The 17,522-nt window shown below is 51.6% G+C and overlaps 1 protein-coding gene and 4 non-coding genes across 5 annotated transcripts in view; all 5 read left to right on the top strand.

The window, feature by feature from the left end:
• Positions 1-1,495: 1,495 nt before the first annotated feature.
• Positions 1,496-1,585, top strand: TRNAY-GUA (transfer RNA tyrosine (anticodon GUA)). The gene is given in 2 exon segments: positions 1,496-1,532; positions 1,550-1,585. It is a non-coding gene; the product is annotated as a tRNA-Tyr (tRNA).
• A 2,075-nt stretch (positions 1,586-3,660) lies between these two features.
• Positions 3,661-3,750, top strand: TRNAY-GUA (transfer RNA tyrosine (anticodon GUA)). Its single transcript is given in 2 exon segments — positions 3,661-3,697; positions 3,715-3,750. It is a non-coding gene; the product is annotated as a tRNA-Tyr (tRNA).
• Positions 3,751-5,827: 2,077 nt separating this feature from the next.
• Positions 5,828-5,917, top strand: TRNAY-GUA (transfer RNA tyrosine (anticodon GUA)). The gene is given in 2 exon segments: positions 5,828-5,864; positions 5,882-5,917. It is a non-coding gene; the product is annotated as a tRNA-Tyr (tRNA).
• Positions 5,918-7,994: 2,077 nt separating this feature from the next.
• TRNAY-GUA (transfer RNA tyrosine (anticodon GUA)) lies at positions 7,995-8,084 on the top strand. Its single transcript is given in 2 exon segments — positions 7,995-8,031; positions 8,049-8,084. It is a non-coding gene; the product is annotated as a tRNA-Tyr (tRNA).
• A 2,151-nt stretch (positions 8,085-10,235) lies between these two features.
• TRIM55 (tripartite motif containing 55) overlaps positions 10,236-17,522 on the top strand; it is a 64,345-nt gene continuing 57,058 nt past the window's right edge. The window contains exon 1 of the mRNA XM_067553679.1: positions 10,236-10,348. The gene's annotated coding sequence lies outside the window, so the exon portion shown is untranslated. The remainder of the gene's footprint in view (positions 10,349-17,522) is intronic.

Raw genomic sequence — 17,522 nt, 5'->3', positions numbered from 1 at the left:
TGAACTGTGTGCGCTGCTGGCTGCGTGCTATCACGCTCAACGTTGCAGCAATGTGTGCCTTTCAGGGGTTGGATCTCTTTTTGTCCCTCTTTCGTGGGAGCCGTTGAGCTGAGTTTGTGGAGTAGTGTCAGGGAGCGGTTCTCTTTGTGTCGGTTTTGGGCTTTTGTCCGTCCCATTGGTAGCGCTGGTAGGTCTTTAGGCAACCGTGATTGCGCATGGTGTGTAAAGGGCTTCCGGCGGAGAATTGGTACAAGCCCGATCTCGCGGGATTCCTGGCAAGGATCTGCCGGGCTCCGCGTAGCTAACCTGAAGCTTTACTGTCCTTGGCCTGTGCACCGAAGAGGCGGGAAGGGAGGCAGCTCGCCGCCTTTACTTTGTAGTTTTTCTTCTCGTTGTTGTCATGAAGTGAGGCGTTAGGCATATGCGTGTGTGAGATTTTGGGACGGTGTGGGGAAAGGAGTATTTCGTTGAAAGGCAAGAAGGGGGAGCGGCGTGGTTTGCTATGTCGAGTGTGCTTGCTGAGTGGAGGTCCTTTCCAAGGTGCCGTGTAAGCGTAAAGGTAACTTGTTTTGCGGTGTGAAGAGCTGCCTGTTGAGGGTTTGTGGCGTGGTGCCAGTGCGAGGCCCAGAGGGTGGGGCCAGCTGTGTGGGGAGCGGGAGTTAGCTGGAGTGGTAGAGCAGTGGCTTTGCATGCGAGAGGTAGCAGGATCAATGCCTGCATTCTCCCAGCTGCTGTTTTGCCTTTCCCCTCTTTTTTCTCTTCCTCTCCAGCCGCGCCAGCTTCCAGCCACGTGCACCGTTTACGTCTGCGCAGAAAGGAGCGTCTGCGTTTTGTGCAAAGCCTTTTGTCCCGAGGGAGCCAAGGGGGCAGCTTCTCTTCCAGGAGAGTGTGCGTCTGAGCTCTCTTCTTTTGCGAGCCTCTTTGTGTCGGCTTTCCTGAGGTTGGCGTGGAAGGCCGAGTCGGGGAACGTGTCCATTATTGAGAAAGGTGAAGGGAAACGGACTGAGCAAATGTTGCGGTTGAAAAGGCCCCTTTCGGGCGGGGCAGGATTGTTGGTCTCCCGCGTGGGACGCGTTATGCGTTGCACCGCCAGCCCTATTCTGCGTGGCAATCAGGGCTCGGGTCCCAGCGGCGTGGTGCGTGTGCTTGGGGCAATCACGCTTGTGGGTGAGCAGGAGGATGCGGCGTATCGGACGGCAGGCAGGGCTAGCGTAGCGCCCCAGGGCGTTGCGTTCTTCCCTTGGAGCGTTGTCTTCTTGCCGTGCCTGGCAGGTGAACCTTTGAGAGGCCCATGTATGCGGGCTTGCCGTTGGGTGAATTGAGCGTAGGCTGGTCGGGTACCTGGCAGCCGGGGCAGCCGTGAGGATGAAGGGCTAGGCGTGTCTCGCTTCTTCATTTCAAGGGCTGGGCACCTGGAAGCCTATAATTATGGGTGAGCGGCAGCGGCACTCCTGCGTGACACTTTGAGTCACGCGAGGGCCTGAGGAGCAGTTTTCCTTCGATAGCTCAGCTGGTAGAGCGGAGGACTGTAGGCTTAATTCCCCGGGTAATCCTTAGGTCGCTGGTTCGACTCCGGCTCGAAGGAAGTGGCTTTTGCGCCTTCGCTAGACGCTCTTCTTCAGAGCCCCCCCTGTGGCCGTGGCCATATTTTACTGCATTCCAGCGAGCCTCCCCGCTGGAAATCTGCTTGATTTGAAACACTGCTTGCCACGACTCTCATCTAGCACGCCTGCTTCCGAGGACCCAGGCCACAGTTTATGCCTCTATGGGCAGAGTTCCTTTTTCTTCGCCCTTCCGCACTGTCACAGCGTAGACGTCTAGCTATCGATCTCAGGCCTCGGAAGTGCCGTTCGTCAGCCTCGTAGTGGGGGCGCCTTCGCCATAAAATAGGCGGGCCGTCGCTAAGTCCCCAAGCCCTCTTTGTGGAGTCTCTGGCTCCTCTCCATCGTCAGCTTACGGAAAGCTGTGCGTGAGGTGGGCTTGGGTTGGGCTGTTTTGGCGGGAGGGTGTTTCCTTCTCTGTTCCCCAGTTGCTTTTGTTTTGGGGATTGTTTTGCGTGGGGCAGAGGTGCGGGGGGACTTAGTTTTTGGTGGTAGGAAAGAGGGCACCGTAGGGGGAGAGGAAAACGCCCTTTACTCGCTGTGAGTCCCTGGTCCTTCAGGCTCTGTGAACTGTGTGCGCTGCTGGCTGCGTGCTATCACGCTCAACGTTGCAGCAATGTGTGCCTTTCAGGGGTTGGATCTCTTTTTGTCCCTCTTTCGTGGGAGCCGTTGAGCTGAGTTTGTGGAGTAGTGTCAGGGAGCGGTTCTCTTTGTGTCGGTTTTGGGCTTTTGTCCGTCCCATTGGTAGCGCTGGTAGGTCTTTAGGCAACCGTGATTGCGCATGGTGTGTAAAGGGCTTCCGGCGGAGAATTGGTACAAGCCCGATCTCGCGGGATTCCTGGCAAGGATCTGCCGGGCTCCGCGTAGCTAACCTGAAGCTTTACTGTCCTTGGCCTGTGCACCGAAGAGGCGGGAAGGGAGGCAGCTCGCCGCCTTTACTTTGTAGTTTTTCTTCTCGTTGTTGTCATGAAGTGAGGCGTTAGGCATATGCGTGTGTGAGATTTTGGGACGGTGTGGGGAAAGGAGTATTTCGTTGAAAGGCAAGAAGGGGGAGCGGCGTGGTTTGCTATGTCGAGTGTGCTTGCTGAGTGGAGGTCCTTTCCAAGGTGCCGTGTAAGCGTAAAGGTAACTTGTTTTGCGGTGTGAAGAGCTGCCTGTTGAGGGTTTGTGGCGTGGTGCCAGTGCGAGGCCCAGAGGGTGGGGCCAGCTGTGTGGGGAGCGGGAGTTAGCTGGAGTGGTAGAGCAGTGGCTTTGCATGCGAGAGGTAGCAGGATCAATGCCCGCATTCTCCCAGCTGCTGTTTTGCCTTTCCCCTCTTTTTTCTTCCTCTCCAGCCGCGCCAGCTTCCAGCCACGTGCACCGTTTACGTCTGCGCAGAAAGGAGCGTCTGCGTTTTGTGCAAAGCCTTTTGTCCCGAGGGAGCCAAGGGGGCAGCTTCTCTTCCAGGAGAGTGTGCGTCTGAGCTCTCTTCTTTTGCGAGCCTCTTTGTGTCGGCTTTCCTGAGGTTGGCGTGGAAGGCCGAGTCGGGGAACGTGTCCATTATTGAGAAAGGTGAAGGGAAACGGACTGAGCAAATGTTGCGGTTGAAAAGGCCCCTTTCGGGCGGGGCAGGATTGTTGGTCTCCCGCGTGGGACGCGTTATGCGTTGCACCGCCAGCCCTATTCTGCGTGGCAATCAGGGCTCGGGTCCCAGCGGCGTGGTGCGTGTGCTTGGGGCAATCACGCTTGTGGGTGAGCAGGAGGATGCGGCGTATCGGACGGCAGGCAGGGCTAGCGTAGCGCCCCAGGGCGTTGCGTTCTTCCCTTGGAGCGTTGTCTTCTTGCCGTGCCTGGCAGGTGAACCTTTGAGAGGCCCATGTATGCGGGCTTGCCGTTGGGTGAATTGAGCGTAGGCTGGTCGGGTACCTGGCAGCCGGGGCAGCCGTGAGGATGAAGGGCTAGGCGTGTCTCGCTTCTTCATTTCAAGGGCTGGGCACCTGGAAGCCTATAATTATGGGTGAGCGGCAGCGGCACTCCTGCGTGACACTTTGAGTCACGTGAGGGCCTGAGGAGCAGTTTTCCTTCGATAGCTCAGCTGGTAGAGCGGAGGACTGTAGGCTTAATTCCCCGGGTAATCCTTAGGTCGCTGGTTCGACTCCGGCTCGAAGGAAGTGGCTTTTGCGCCTTCGCTAGACGCTCTTCTTCAGAGCCCCCCCTGTGGCCGTGGCCATATTTTACTGCATTCCAGCGAGCCTCCCCGCTGGAAATCTGCTTGATTTGAAACACTGCTTGCCACGACTCTCATCTAGCACGCCTGCTTCCGAGGACCCAGGCCACAGTTTATGCCTCTATGGGCAGAGTTCCTTTTTCTTCGCCCTTCCGCACTGTCACAGCGTAGACGTCTAGCTATCGATCTCAGGCCTCGGAAGTGCCGTTCGTCAGCCTCGTAGTGGGGGCGCCTTCGCCATAAAATAGGCGGGCCGTCGCTAAGTCCCCAAGCCCTCTTTGTGGAGTCTCTGGCTCCTCTCCATCGTCAGCTTACGGAAAGCTGTGCGTGAGGTGGGCTTGGGTTGGGCTGTTTTGGCGGGAGGGTGTTTCCTTCTCTGTTCCCCAGTTGCTTTTGTTTTGGGGATTGTTTTGCGTGGGGCAGAGGTGCGGGGGGACTTAGTTTTTGGTGGTAGGAAAGAGGGCACCGTAGGGGGAGAGGAAAACGCCCTTTACTCGCTGTGAGTCCCTGGTCCTTCAGGCTCTGTGAACTGTGTGCGCTGCTGGCTGCGTGCTATCACGCTCAACGTTGCAGCAATGTGTGCCTTTCAGGGGTTGGATCTCTTTTTGTCCCTCTTTCGTGGGAGCCGTTGAGCTGAGTTTGTGGAGTAGTGTCAGGGAGCGGTTCTCTTTGTGTCGGTTTTGGGCTTTTGTCCGTCCCATTGGTAGCGCTGGTAGGTCTTTAGGCAACCGTGATTGCGCATGGTGTGTAAAGGGCTTCCGGCGGAGAATTGGTACAAGCCCGATCTCGCGGGATTCCTGGCAAGGATCTGCCGGGCTCCGCGTAGCTAACCTGAAGCTTTTCTGTCCTTGGCCTGTGCACCGAAGAGGCGGGAAGGGAGGCAGCTCGCCGCCTTTACTTTGTAGTTTTTCTTCTCGTTGTTGTCATGAAGTGAGGCGTTAGGCATATGCGTGTGTGAGATTTTGGGACGGTGTGGGGAAAGGAGTATTTCGTTGAAAGGCAAGAAGGGGGAGCGGCGTGGTTTGCTGTGTCGAGTGTGCTTGCTGAGTGGAGGTCCTTTCCAAGGTGCCGTGTAAGCGTAAAGGTAACTTGTTTTGCGGTGTGAAGAGCTGCCTGTTGAGGGTTTGTGGCGTGGTGCCAGTGCGAGGCCCAGAGGGTGGGGCCAGCTGTGTGGGGAGCGGGAGTTAGCTGGAGTGGTAGAGCAGTGGCTTTGCATGCGAGAGGTAGCAGGATCAATGCCCGCATTCTCCCAGCTGCTGTTTTGCCTTTCCCCTCTTTTTTCTCTTCCTCTCCAGCCGCGCCAGCTTCCAGCCACGTGCACCGTTTACGTCTGCGCAGAAAGGAGCGTCTGCGTTTTGTGCAAAGCCTTTTGTCCCGAGGGAGCCAAGGGGGCAGCTTCTCTTCCAGGAGAGTGTGCGTCTGAGCTCTCTTCTTTTGCGAGCCTCTTTGTGTCGGCTTTCCTGAGGTTGGCGTGGAAGGCCGAGTCGGGGAACGTGTCCATTATTGAGAAAGGTGAAGGGAAACGGACTGAGCAAATGTTGCGGTTGAAAAGGCCCCTTTCGGGCGGGGCAGGATTGTTGGTCTCCCGCGTGGGACGCGTTATGCGTTGCACCGCCAGCCCTATTCTGCGTGGCAATCAGGGCTCGGGTCCCAGCGGCGTGGTGCGTGTGCTTGGGGCAATCACGCTTGTGGGTGAGCAGGAGGATGCGGCGTATCGGACGGCAGGCAGGGCTAGCGTAGCGCCCCAGGGCGTTGCGTTCTTCCCTTGGAGCGTTGTCTTCTTGCCGTGCCTGGCAGGTGAACCTTTGAGAGGCCCATGTATGCGGGCTTGCCGTTGGGTGAATTGAGCGTAGGCTGGTCGGGTACCTGGCAGCCGGGGCAGCCGTGAGGATGAAGGGCTAGGCGTGTCTCGCTTCTTCATTTCAAGGGCTGGGCACCTGGAAGCCTATAATTATGGGTGAGCGGCAGCGGCACTCCTGCGTGACACTTTGAGTCACGTGAGGGCCTGAGGAGCAGTTTTCCTTCGATAGCTCAGCTGGTAGAGCGGAGGACTGTAGGCTTAATTCCCCGGGTAATCCTTAGGTCGCTGGTTCGACTCCGGCTCGAAGGAAGTGGCTTTTGCGCCTTCGCTAGACGCTCTTCTTCAGAGCCCCCCCTGTGGCCGTGGCCATATTTTACTGCATTCCAGCGAGCCTCCCCGCTGGAAATCTGCTTGATTTGAAACACTGCTTGCCACGACTCTCATCTAGCACGCCTGCTTCCGAGGACCCAGGCCACAGTTTATGCCTCTATGGGCAGAGTTCCTTTTTCTTCGCCCTTCCGCACTGTCACAGCGTAGACGTCTAGCTATCGATCTCAGGCCTCGGAAGTGCCGTTCGTCAGCCTCGTAGTGGGGGCGCCTTCGCCATAAAATAGGCGGGCCGTCGCTAAGTCCCCAAGCCCTCTTTGTGGAGTCTCTGGCTCCTCTCCATCGTCAGCTTACGGAAAGCTGTGCGTGAGGTGGGCTTGGGTTGGGCTGTTTTGGCGGGAGGGTGTTTCCTTCTCTGTTCCCCAGTTGCTTTTGTTTTGGGGATTGTTTTGCGTGGGGCAGAGGTGCGGGGGGACTTAGTTTTTGGTGGTAGGAAAGAGGGCACCGTAGGGGGAGAGGAAAACGCCCTTTACTCGCTGTGAGTCCCTGGTCCTTCAGGCTCTGTGAACTGTGTGCGCTGCTGGCTGCGTGCTATCACGCTCAACGTTGCAGCAATGTGTGCCTTTCAGGGGTTGGATCTCTTTTTGTCCCTCTTTCGTGGGAGCCGTTGAGCTGAGTTTGTGGAGTAGTGTCAGGGAGCGGTTCTCTTTGTGTCGGTTTTGGGCTTTTGTCCGTCCCATTGGTAGCGCTGGTAGGTCTTTAGGCAACCGTGATTGCGCATGGTGTGTAAAGGGCTTCCGGCGGAGAATTGGTACAAGCCCGATCTCGCGGGATTCCTGGCAAGGATCTGCCGGGCTCCGCGTAGCTAACCTGAAGCTTTACTGTCCTTGGCCTGTGCACCGAAGAGGCGGGAAGGGAGGCAGCTCGCCGCCTTTACTTTGTAGTTTTTCTTCTCGTTGTTGTCATGAAGTGAGGCGTTAGGCATATGCGTGTGTGAGATTGTGGGACGGTCTGGGGAAAGGAGTATTTCGTTGAAAGGCAAGAAGGGGGAGCGGCGTGGTTTGCTGTGTCGAGTGTGCTTGCTGAGTGGAGGTCCTTTCCAAGGTGCCGTGTAAGCGTAAAGGTAACTTGTTTTGCGGTGTGAAGAGCTGCCTGTTGAGGGTTTGTGGCGTGGTGCCAGTGCGAGGCCCAGAGGGCGGGGCCAGCTGTGTGGGGAGCGGGAGTTAGCTGGAGTGGTAGAGCAGTGGCTTTGCATGCGAGAGGTAGCAGGATCAATGCCCGCATTCTCCCAGCTGCTGTTTTGCCTTTCCCCTCTTTTTTCTCTTCCTCTCCAGCCGCGCCAGCTTCCAGCCACGTGCACCGTTTACGTCTGCGCAGAAAGGAGCGTCTGCGTTTTGTGCAAAGCCTTTTGTCCCGAGGGAGCCAAGGGGGCAGCTTCTCTTCCAGGAGAGTGTGCGTCTGAGCTCTCTTCTTTTGCGAGCCTCTTTGTGTCGGCTTTCCTGAGGTTGGCGTGGAAGGCCGAGTCGGGGAACGTGTCCATTATTGAGAAAGGTGAAGGGAAACGGACTGAGCAAATGTTGCGGTTGAAAAGGCCCCTTTCGGGCGGGGCAGGATTGTTGGTCTCCCGCGTGGGACGCGTTATGCGTTGCACCGCCAGCCCTATTCTGCGTGGCAATCAGGGCTCGGGTCCCAGCGGCGTGGTGCGTGTGCTTGGGGCAATCACGCTTGTGGGTGAGCAGGAGGATGCGGCGTATCGGACGGCAGGCAGGGCTAGCGTAGCGCCCCAGGGCGTTGCGTTCTTCCCTTGGAGCGTTGTCTTCTTGCCGTGCCTGGCAGGTGAACCTTTGAGAGGCCCATGTATGCGGGCTTGCCGTTGGGTGAATTGAGCGTAGGCTGGTCGGGTACCTGGCAGCCGGGGCAGCCGTGAGGATGAAGGGCTAGGCGTGTCTCGCTTCTTCATTTCAAGGGCTGGGCACCTGGAAGCCTATAATTATGGGTGAGCGGCAGCGGCACTCCTGCGTGACACTTTGAGTCACGCGAGGGCCTGAGGAGCAGTTTTCCTTCGATAGCTCAGCTGGTAGAGCGGAGGACTGTAGGCTTAATTCCCCGGGTAATCCTTAGGTCGCTGGTTCGACTCCGGCTCGAAGGAAGTGGCTTTTGCGCCTTCGCTAGACGCTCTTCTTCAGAGCCCCCCCTGTGGCCGTGGCCATATTTTACTGCATTCCAGCGAGCCTCCCCGCTGGAAATCTGCTTGATTTGAAACACTGCTTGCCACGACTCTCATCTAGCACGCCTGCTTCCGAGGACCCAGGCCACAGTTTATGCCTCTATGGGCAGAGTTCCTTTTTCTTCGCCCTTCCGCACTGTCACAGCGTAGACGTCTAGCTATCGATCTCAGGCCTCGGAAGTGCCGTTCGTCAGCCTCGTAGTGGGGGCGCCTTCGCCATAAAATAGGCGGGCCGTCGCTAAGTCCCCAAGCCCTCTTTGTGGAGTCTCTGGCTCCTCTCCATCGTCAGCTTACGGAAAGCTGTGCGTGAGGTGGGCTTGGGTTGGGCTGTTTTGGCGGGAGGGTGTTTCCTTCTCTGTTCCCCAGTTGCTTTTGTTTTGGGGATTGTTTTGCGTGGGGCAGAGGTGCGGACTTCCTGTTGGGTCAATTGAGCGTAGACTAGTCGGTTGTCTAGTAGCCGGGGTAGCTGTGAAGGTGTAGGGCTAGGTGTGTCTCGCTTCTTCATTTCAAGGGCTGGCCACCTGGAACCCTTAATTATTAGAGAGTGCTATTGGCACTTCTGCCTGACACTTTGAGTCACTCGAGGTGCTTTGTGTTTTATTTTCTTCGATATTTTGTCTCGTGGTGGAGAGCACTGTTGATTTAAGTCACTTGATAATATTTCAGTCGCTGGTTTGAATCCGGCTCAAGGAAACTGGCTTTTTCTCCTTCTCTTGAATGTGCTTGGTTTAAAACATCCTTTGCTACTACTTTCATCTACTACATCTGCTTCCAACGACGTAGGCCACATTTTAGCCTTTATAAACAGGGTACCTTTTTCTTCGTCTTTCCGCACTGTCACAGCGTATCTATGTTCATTTCATTTGGTACATCTTTCTTAGGCCCCTGGCAGAAGATAGGATACTGGGCTAGTTTGTCCATTGGTCTGATTCTGGCCCACTGACTGGAATTCCAACTCCCTGGGCCAACAGACTTGCGTCGCCCTACCTCTTCCGCCCACGACCCAACCCACAGTCCACTTAAGGCCCGCTCCTTCCCTCTCTCGGCCCATTTGCTGTTGTGTCTATCCCCCCACCAGTCAGTGCTTCTCCTCTCTTCCACACTCCCACTTCTTCCAGGTAGTAAGTCACAGCTGGAAGGGCTGAGTGGGGAAACGTGGTAAGCAGTGAGGAGAGAGGGAGGCAAGTGGGGAAAGAGAGGGGGGATCCACACCACGAGCAATGGCTGTGTGCAGATGGGGGACACAGCTGCGAGGAGGCCAAGTGGAGAAAGGTGGGATGTGGAAGAGAGGTGGGAGGTCAAGTGTGGAGGTAAGCTGGTGGGGAGGGATGTGGTGATGAGCGGGGTGGGACTGGGGGGTGTACTGTGGGCAGGTGCCACAGGCAGAAGAGGTGGAACGGGGAGCTAGCTTCTCCGAGGGGAATCTTTCACCCTGCCACCCAGGGGCAGGCCTCTTTTAAAATCGCCAGGCCCCCTTAATTCGCCAGTCCCTGGGCTATTGTCCCCTTTGCCCCTCCCTGTTGGCAGGCCTGGTCTGACTCAGTATGACCATTCTTATGAGTCCAGAGTCTGCATGCGTTAGAAAGATCTCTTTACAAGGAATATTCAACAAAAGTATGTAACGTTCAAAGTCGATACCAAAGTAAAGCCCTGGCTTTCCTGGACACTTTTCGTGGTGGTACCATGTATCTTGCCTTTTGCCCTGCCCTCTGCAGACTCTGCATCACTTTTGGGGCTTCTGATTGCCTTCTATTAGTGTTAATTTTCAGCTGAAATTATCTTGGCTGACTTGGTGAAAGGGAACAACACTTGCATCTGCATTGGCTAAAGGTCCTAGCAGGCTTTGTATAAGTGTAGCTCTTTGGGTTTTAGAAAGCATAGCCTCTTTAGAACCTCATCTGGAGACAGAGGAAGTGCTGCTTGTTCCTGTGGACGGGTATAGTGAGAAAAGGCGAGAACAGGGGCATGTAGGTGTCTGTAACTTCAGAAAAGAGAGCGTGCAGTGAACAGGCCCTCATGTAGTGAAGCAGCCAAGAACCATTCTGAAGCTCAGGAGGGACAGAGCAGCTGACTGGGGACATCCCAGGACAGGAGCCAGGAGGAGCACCATGCCAAGAAGGTATCACCTGAAAAGGACAAATTGGAGCCAGGGCCAATATCACCTTCACCCACAACTGCATGGAGCTGTGAGTACTGAAACTTGTGACTTTGCATTGGGAATAAGTAGGGAATTTGTAGGTCTATTTGGGTGTGTGGAGAGCAGCAGAAGAGGGAACCAGACAGACTTGTTCAGGAAAATTTATGGGTGTCAAAGGTAACCAGGAGCACCTAAGATTCACTGCTGGACTGGAACTTTTCCCGGGATTCCTGAACTCTGAGTCTAGAAGCAGTTTTCAGCATCTATCCTTTTATATTGTGGTATCATTGGGCCCGTGGGTCCTCATGTTAGATGTAACCCTGTTATACTGATCCCTCTGTCTTTTCCCACTGTTGCTTTTTTCCCATGCATCCCTCTGTATGTAAGTATTTCCCTTTCATATATTCATTGTAGTATTCTGGTGTATGTGGGTATTTCCGCTGGGGAGTTTGGAACAGGTGTCCCAAGGGTGGAAGGGCATGTCCTTGCTGCATTCTTGCACATGCCTTTTCTTGGCCAGAGTCCTGCCACAGAGCAGACCCTATCTTGGCCATGCGGGCACTACCGTTACATGAGTGATAGCTGGAATCTGAGAAAGGTGTAGTGAAATGCTCCCAATGTCCAGTAGTAGATGACAAAAGCATAGTGCATAGGCAGGTTCAGCACATGGTGGGGAGGGGCAGTTTCTTGTACCGTGAAAGTGTCTTCTTGGTTGGATTATATGGTTGCAACATTTAGTCAAATTTATCAAAATCTCCCTTTCATTGGTTGAAGTGCAACAGGCACAGAGGCTTCTTCTGTGGATTCTTCCTCCGTAGGACTGAACTTCAGTGGTTCTCTTGTCGTGCACGATGGTCAGGAAGGAAACTGGCTTCTTGTCAGCATGCTTCACAACCAGAAGGGCCTGGCTTCGTAGGGCAGTTGTCGTGCCATTACTTAGGGGTTGCCCAACCAGGTTTAGAGTGAATCCTCAGTCACGGTTATTGGGGTCCACTGCCACACCTGGGAATGGGCTGATAAATGGTGGGCATGCTGTTTTAGGTACAAATCAGCATATGAATTGGTCTGTGCAACCAAAAAAGACCCAAAGTCCTCAGTAACAGACATTGAAATAACCAAACGGGGTGAAATTGGTCGAGGAAATTGGTCGAGGAATTTCTTGTTATGAGCTGCCAGGTTATCCTACAGATAATCTGAATATTTGCTGTCCTTGCCTTCTTCAGTGAATACTCAGGAAGGCAGGCAGCTTGTCCCCTTTACTGTGGAGTTTTTGCTCTTTTTGTTATCAGGAACTGAGGTGTTAGGTGTGTGTGGATGTGCAAGAAAAAGGCATGCGTGAGTTTTTCTGATAGGAATGAGAAAAATATATTTTGTTTAAAGGAAAGAAACAGGACGAGCATATATTGCTATGTCAAATACTCATTGAATGGCAGGCCTTTCCAAGGTGCTGTGTAAGTGTGAAGGTAATTTGTTTTGTGCTATGAAGAGGAAAGTTCCGGAAGAGAGGGTTTCATACTTTGGTGACAGTTGAAGTTGGAAGGCTGTGAGCTGTATGAGACAGGTTGAGGAATTAGTTCGAATAGTAATGTGCTTATTTATTATGTAAGCGGTAGAAGGATTGATACCTGTGGTTTCCCCTTCCTGTCTTTCTCTCCCCTTCTCCTGCACCTGCTTCCTCCCACATTAATCATATAGGTCTGTGAAGAAAGGAGTGTTCCAATATGTTCTTGGGGTTGCAGAAAGCCTTTTGTCCTGAGGAAGCCAAGGGGGCAGCTTCTCTTCCAGAAGAGTGTGTGTCTGAGCTCTTTTCTATGTAAGTCTGTTTGTGTTTGCTTTCCTGAGGTAAGTATGGGAGGCCATGTAGTGTGTGAAAGGGGCCAAGTGTCAGAAACTGAGAAGTGCATGGTCAGCCTAGCGGTTGAAGCAGCAGCAGTCATACCTATGGTTGGGCTGGGGGCTGGAGCCAAGGGTCAGAGCAGAAAAATCAGGAAGTAGAGTCGGAACAAGGCTAGAGCAGGAGCAGCAACAGGCTGTGGGATAGAACAGGAGCAGGAGCAGTCTGTCAGACCTGCCAAGCAACAGGGGACACCCCCAACAAGGTAGCGACATTGAGCAGCCTGGAGTGGCTGCTGTCATTATAGCCTGTATCCCTAGCCTTGGGGTCACCTGGTTAGACCTTCATCTGTGGATTTGCTGAGTCTTGATTAATTGATATGGAGCCCTCAGGTAATCAGTCTGTGAGAGCACTTATGAGGCTCAGAAATGACTCCTTACATTATCTTTCCTTCAAAAGACACGTACCAGAACAGGTTTATTGGGATGTGACCAGTGGAATTCTTGAAGCAGGTTTGGTGCATGTATGTTTGTCTGGCTCCCACGAACGATCAGCTGGACCATAACCCTTCCAAATCAACAGAGTACATGAGGAAAAGTTCCAGAGGGGTAACCATGTTAGTCTGTATACAGCAAAACCAACGAGAGTCCTGTAGCATTTTAAAAACTAACACATTTAATTTCTGCAGGCATAAACTTTTGTGGGCTGCAACCCACTTCATCAGATGCAAGAAATAGAAATCAGATAGGGGGTATATATATACATCCAAGGGTAAGGAACAACAATGGGGAGGGGAGGTGTTAGCAAAGTCTATTCAGTTACAGTAGATGAGGCCTATTCACAACCATCGATTAGAAGGTGAGACTGTGTGAACATTGAAAATTACTTCTCGTAATGAGATAACCATTCCAAGTCTCTATTCAGACCCAGTTTGATCGTGTCAAGTTTGATATGAGTTCCAGCTCTGTAGTTTCTCTTTGAAGTCTGTTTTTGAAGTTTTTTAGTAGAAGTATGGCAACTTTCAAGTCAGCTACAGATTGTCCTGGGAGATTGAAGTGCTCTCCGACTGGTTTATGGATGTTATCATTTTTTATGTCTGATTTGTGTCCATTTATTCTTTTGCATAGTGACAGTCCAGTTTGGCCAATGTACATGGCAGAGGGGCATTGCTGGCACATGATGGCATATATTACATTAGTAGATGTGCAGGTGAATGAGCTCTTTATGGTATGGCTGATGTGGTGAGGACTTGTGATGGTGTCACTAGAGTCGATGTGCAGGCAGAGCTGGCAACAGGGTTTGTTGAAGGGATAGGTTCCTGGGTTAGTGTTCTTGTTGTATGGTGTACAGTTGCTGGTGAATATTTGCTTCAGGTTGGGGGGGCTGTCTGTAAACAAGGATAGGTCTGCTTCCCACGGCTTGAGCGAGGGAGGGATCATCTCCTAGGATAGGTTGTAGATCCTTAATGATGTGTTGGAGAGATTTTAGCTGGGGGCTGTAGGTGATGGCCAGTGGTGTTCTATTGTTTTCTTTGTTGGGTCTGTCCTGTAGTAGGTGACTTCTGGGTACCCGTCTGGCTCTGTCAATTTGTTTCTTCACCTCTCCAGGTGGGTATGGTAGTTTTAAGAATGTTTTATGGAGATCATGTAGGTATTTGTCTCTGTCTGAGGGATTGGAGCAAATCCGGTTGTATCTTAGGGCTTGGCTGTAGATCGTGTAATGTGTCCAGGGTGGAAGCTGGAGGCATGAAGATATGTATTGCGGTCAGTTGATTTTTGGTATAGGGTGGTATTAATGTGACCATCCTTTATTTGTATTGTAGTGTTCAGGAAGTGGATTTGTTGTGTGGACTGGTCCAGGCTGAGGTTGATGGTGGGGTGGAAATTATTGAAATCCCGGTGGAATTCTTCAAGGGACTCTTTCCCATGGGTCCAGATGATGAACATGTCATCAATGTAGCATAGGTAAAGGAGAGGTGCTTGGGGACAAGTTTTGAGGAAGCGGTGTTCTAGGTCAGCCATAAAAATGTTGGCATACTGTGGGGCCATGTGGGTGCCCATAGCTGTGCCACTGACTTGAAGGTGTAGATTGCCTCCAAATCTGAAGTAGTTGTGGGTCAGGACAAAGTCACAAAGTTCAGCTACCAGGTGTTCCATATCATCATCAGGGAAAATGTTCCTGATGGCTTGTAGTTCATCTTTGTGTGGAATGTGGTGTAGAGAGCTTCTACATCCATAGTGGTTAGAATGGTGTTTTCTGGGAGATCACTGATGGATTGTAGTTTTATCAGGAAGTCCGTGGTATCACAAAAATAGCTAGGAGTGCTGGTGGCATAGGGCTTGAGGAGAGAGTCCACATAGCCTGACAGTCCTGCTGTGAGAGTGCCAATGCCTGAGATGATGGGGCGTCCAGGATTCCCAGGTTTGTGGAGCTTGGGTAGAAGATAGCATAACCCTGGTCCGGGCTCAGAGGGTGTGTCTGTGTAGATTTGTTCCTGTGTTTCTTTAGGGAGTTTCTGGAGTAGATATTGTAGTTTCTTTTGGTATTCCTCAGTGGGATTGGACGGTAGTGGCTTAAAGAATGTTGTGTTGTAGAGTTGTCTGGCAGCCTCCTGTTCGTAATCCGACCTATTCATGATGACTACGGCACCTCCTTTGTCTGCCTCTTTGATTATAATGCCAGAGTTGTTATTGAGGCTGTGGATGGCGTTGTGTTCTGCATGGCTGAGATTATGGGGCAAGCGATGTTGCTTGTCTACAATCTCAGCTTGTGCACGTCAGCAGAAACACTCTATGTAAAAGTCTAGTCTGTTGTTTCAACCATCAGGAGGAGTCCATGCAGAATTTTTCTTCTTGTAGCGTTGGTAGGAAGGTATCTGTGGATTAGTGTGTTGTTCAGTGGTGTTCCTGGCAGAAATATTCCTTGAGTCAGAGACGGCGAAAGTAGGATTCCAGGTCACCGCAGAATTGTATCGTGTGTGGGAGTTGTGGGGCAGAAAGAGAGTCCCCGAGATAAGATGGACTCTTCTGCTGGGTTAAGTGTATAGCTGGATAGATTTACAATATTGTTAGATGAGTCAAGGTTCTCACAGTTGTGGTCTCTTGTGGCATGTAGGAGTTTAGATAGTTTAGAGTCCTTTTTCCTCTGTCGAGAAGCAAAGTGAGTGTTGTAAATGGCCTATCTTGTTTTTGTACAGATCAACCACATGGAAGTTTCTGTGGAAGTTTGGCCTTTCATGAGATTATCCAGCATTGAGTTCTTTCTTGATCATCTACTGTTTGCTGTACAGAATGCTGATCAGGTGGTTCCGTAGGTTTTTTGAGAGTGTATGACACAATCTCTCACCATAGTCTGTATAATATGTCGATCGTAAGGGATTTTTCACTTTCAGTCCATTTGTATGATGTCCATTTGTTTGCACTTGGAGAGGAAGATGATGTCTCTCAGTATCTGTGCGAGTTTTTTCATGAAGTTGGTAGGGTACATGAACTTTCTTGGAGAATTTTGGAGTCCAAGATCTGTTTCATGAAGTATTTCTCATGCCCCGGACCATGACGAGTGAATGTGCCCATTGTATTCATACAGTTGGTGTGGTTTTTCAGCAAGGAGATGTGAAATACTGGGTCCATTTTCACCGCCTAAACATTTGGAGTATGAAGGCCACAGCATTGATCTGTTGGATGACCCAAAATGAGCCAAGATATCGGTAATCCAACTTCTTTGAAGGCGAGGTAGAGTCAAGGCATATTGAGAGGCATAGTTTATCTTCAGCAGTGATCTGACAGGTTGCTCTCCAATAAAGATCAGCATAATGCTTCTTCTTCTTCTTTTCCTTTATGCCACTTTTTCTGATAAGGGTGGCAGCACGGAAAGTAGGGAGGATCAGACCTTCCTTTCTTCCGCAATAGGTTCCAGCTCCTCCTGGGGGATTCCCAGGTGTTCCCAGGCCAGCCAGAAGATATAATCCCTTCAGCGTTATGACCGTCCTGTGCCCAGGGTAGCCAACTGATAATGCCAAGGTCAGGGCAGGCTGTAAAAGGAGAGCAGATTCTCACAGCACTGGTGGGTGACACTGAAGTCAGGCTTCCCAACCAGCCACAAACTGCACATCTGAATCCCCACAGAAGCCAGTATACAAATGCACACAGCCCCCTTTACTGCATTTCAGCCTCTGGCTCCCAGTCAGCCACTAGGTCCAGTAAAGAGACCAGTTATTTAAACTCTATGCTCTTTACCAAAAAGGTTTCTCCTCACCCCAAAGGGTCAGCCACAGTATCAGTTCAATATAAGTTTGGATCTTACCTAAAATACCACGCTGCCAGACAAGCCTTTAGTAACTAAAACTAAAGGTTTATTGTAAAAAGAAAGAAATAAACCATGAGAGAAATGTTAAAGGGTCAAAGCAAATCAAATACATACAGATGATTGTAAGTCCATATACATCAAGTTTCTGGGAGAATTGTGATTTTGTAGGCTTGTACAATTCCTCTGGCTTACATCCAGTATCTGGATGGGTCTTAGGCCTTTGGTTCAGTTGCAAGTGAATTGAACCGGAGGCAGGTATGTGTCTGTAGCTGAACAGGAACAAAAGACAAAATGGTTTCTGTGGCTTGGCCTTATATACCTCTAGCCTTGGCCATGCTGTCTTGTGGAATGTTACAAGAACTAAAATGGAGTCCAGAGTCACATGAGCCAATCCTGGTAACTCTTCAGGTATGCCTTTAGTTTCTTCCTGGGCCCTTCGCTTCTGTAAAGGTTTTTGATGGGCCATTATGAGGGCTATTGTCCTGCTGCCTCTCTGTTTGGGGTGTGTCTCATACAGCATAGTTTGAAACACAGGTACATCAAATATGTCCATAACTTCTATTACAGATATAACACATGAACTTAAGTATTGCCATCTTTCTCAGCGCATTACATCCTTTCTAACAGTACCTGACATGGCATATCTTACATGAATTGTTATGATTTTGACATATTAATGTTACACAATACAGTAAACGCCCCCCACTCAAGCCAGCCTGCGTGACAAGAGTGTCCTGGGTCATCCTCTGGTCCTCCTCCCAGTGGGACATGCCCGGTATAGTTCGAAAGGAAGCCTACCAGGGGGTATCCTTATCAGCTGCCCAAACCACCTCAGCTGACTCCTCCCGATCCGGAGGAGTAGCGGATCTACTCTGAGGCTCTCCAAAATAGCCAAGCCCCTCACCTTATCTTGGAGAGTCAGCCCAGCCACCCTGCGGAGAAACCACATTTCTGTTGCTTGTACCCATGGTCTCATCCTTTCGGTCATTACCCAAAGGTCATGGCCATAGGTGAGGATGGGGACATAGACTGACCTATAAACAAAGAGCTTTGTCTAAAAACTTAGCTCCTGCTTAACCACTTC

Source organism: Emydura macquarii, unplaced genomic scaffold (assembly GCF_026122565.2).
Source record: "Emydura macquarii macquarii isolate MOO-44397 ecotype Brisbane River unplaced genomic scaffold, CSIRO-AGI_Emac_v2 contig_1477, whole genome shotgun sequence".
Classification (NCBI taxonomy): Eukaryota; Metazoa; Chordata; order Testudines; family Chelidae; genus Emydura; species Emydura macquarii.
The sequence above is the reverse complement of the archived record's forward strand: the minus strand, read 5'-3'. Positions and strand labels throughout refer to the sequence as shown.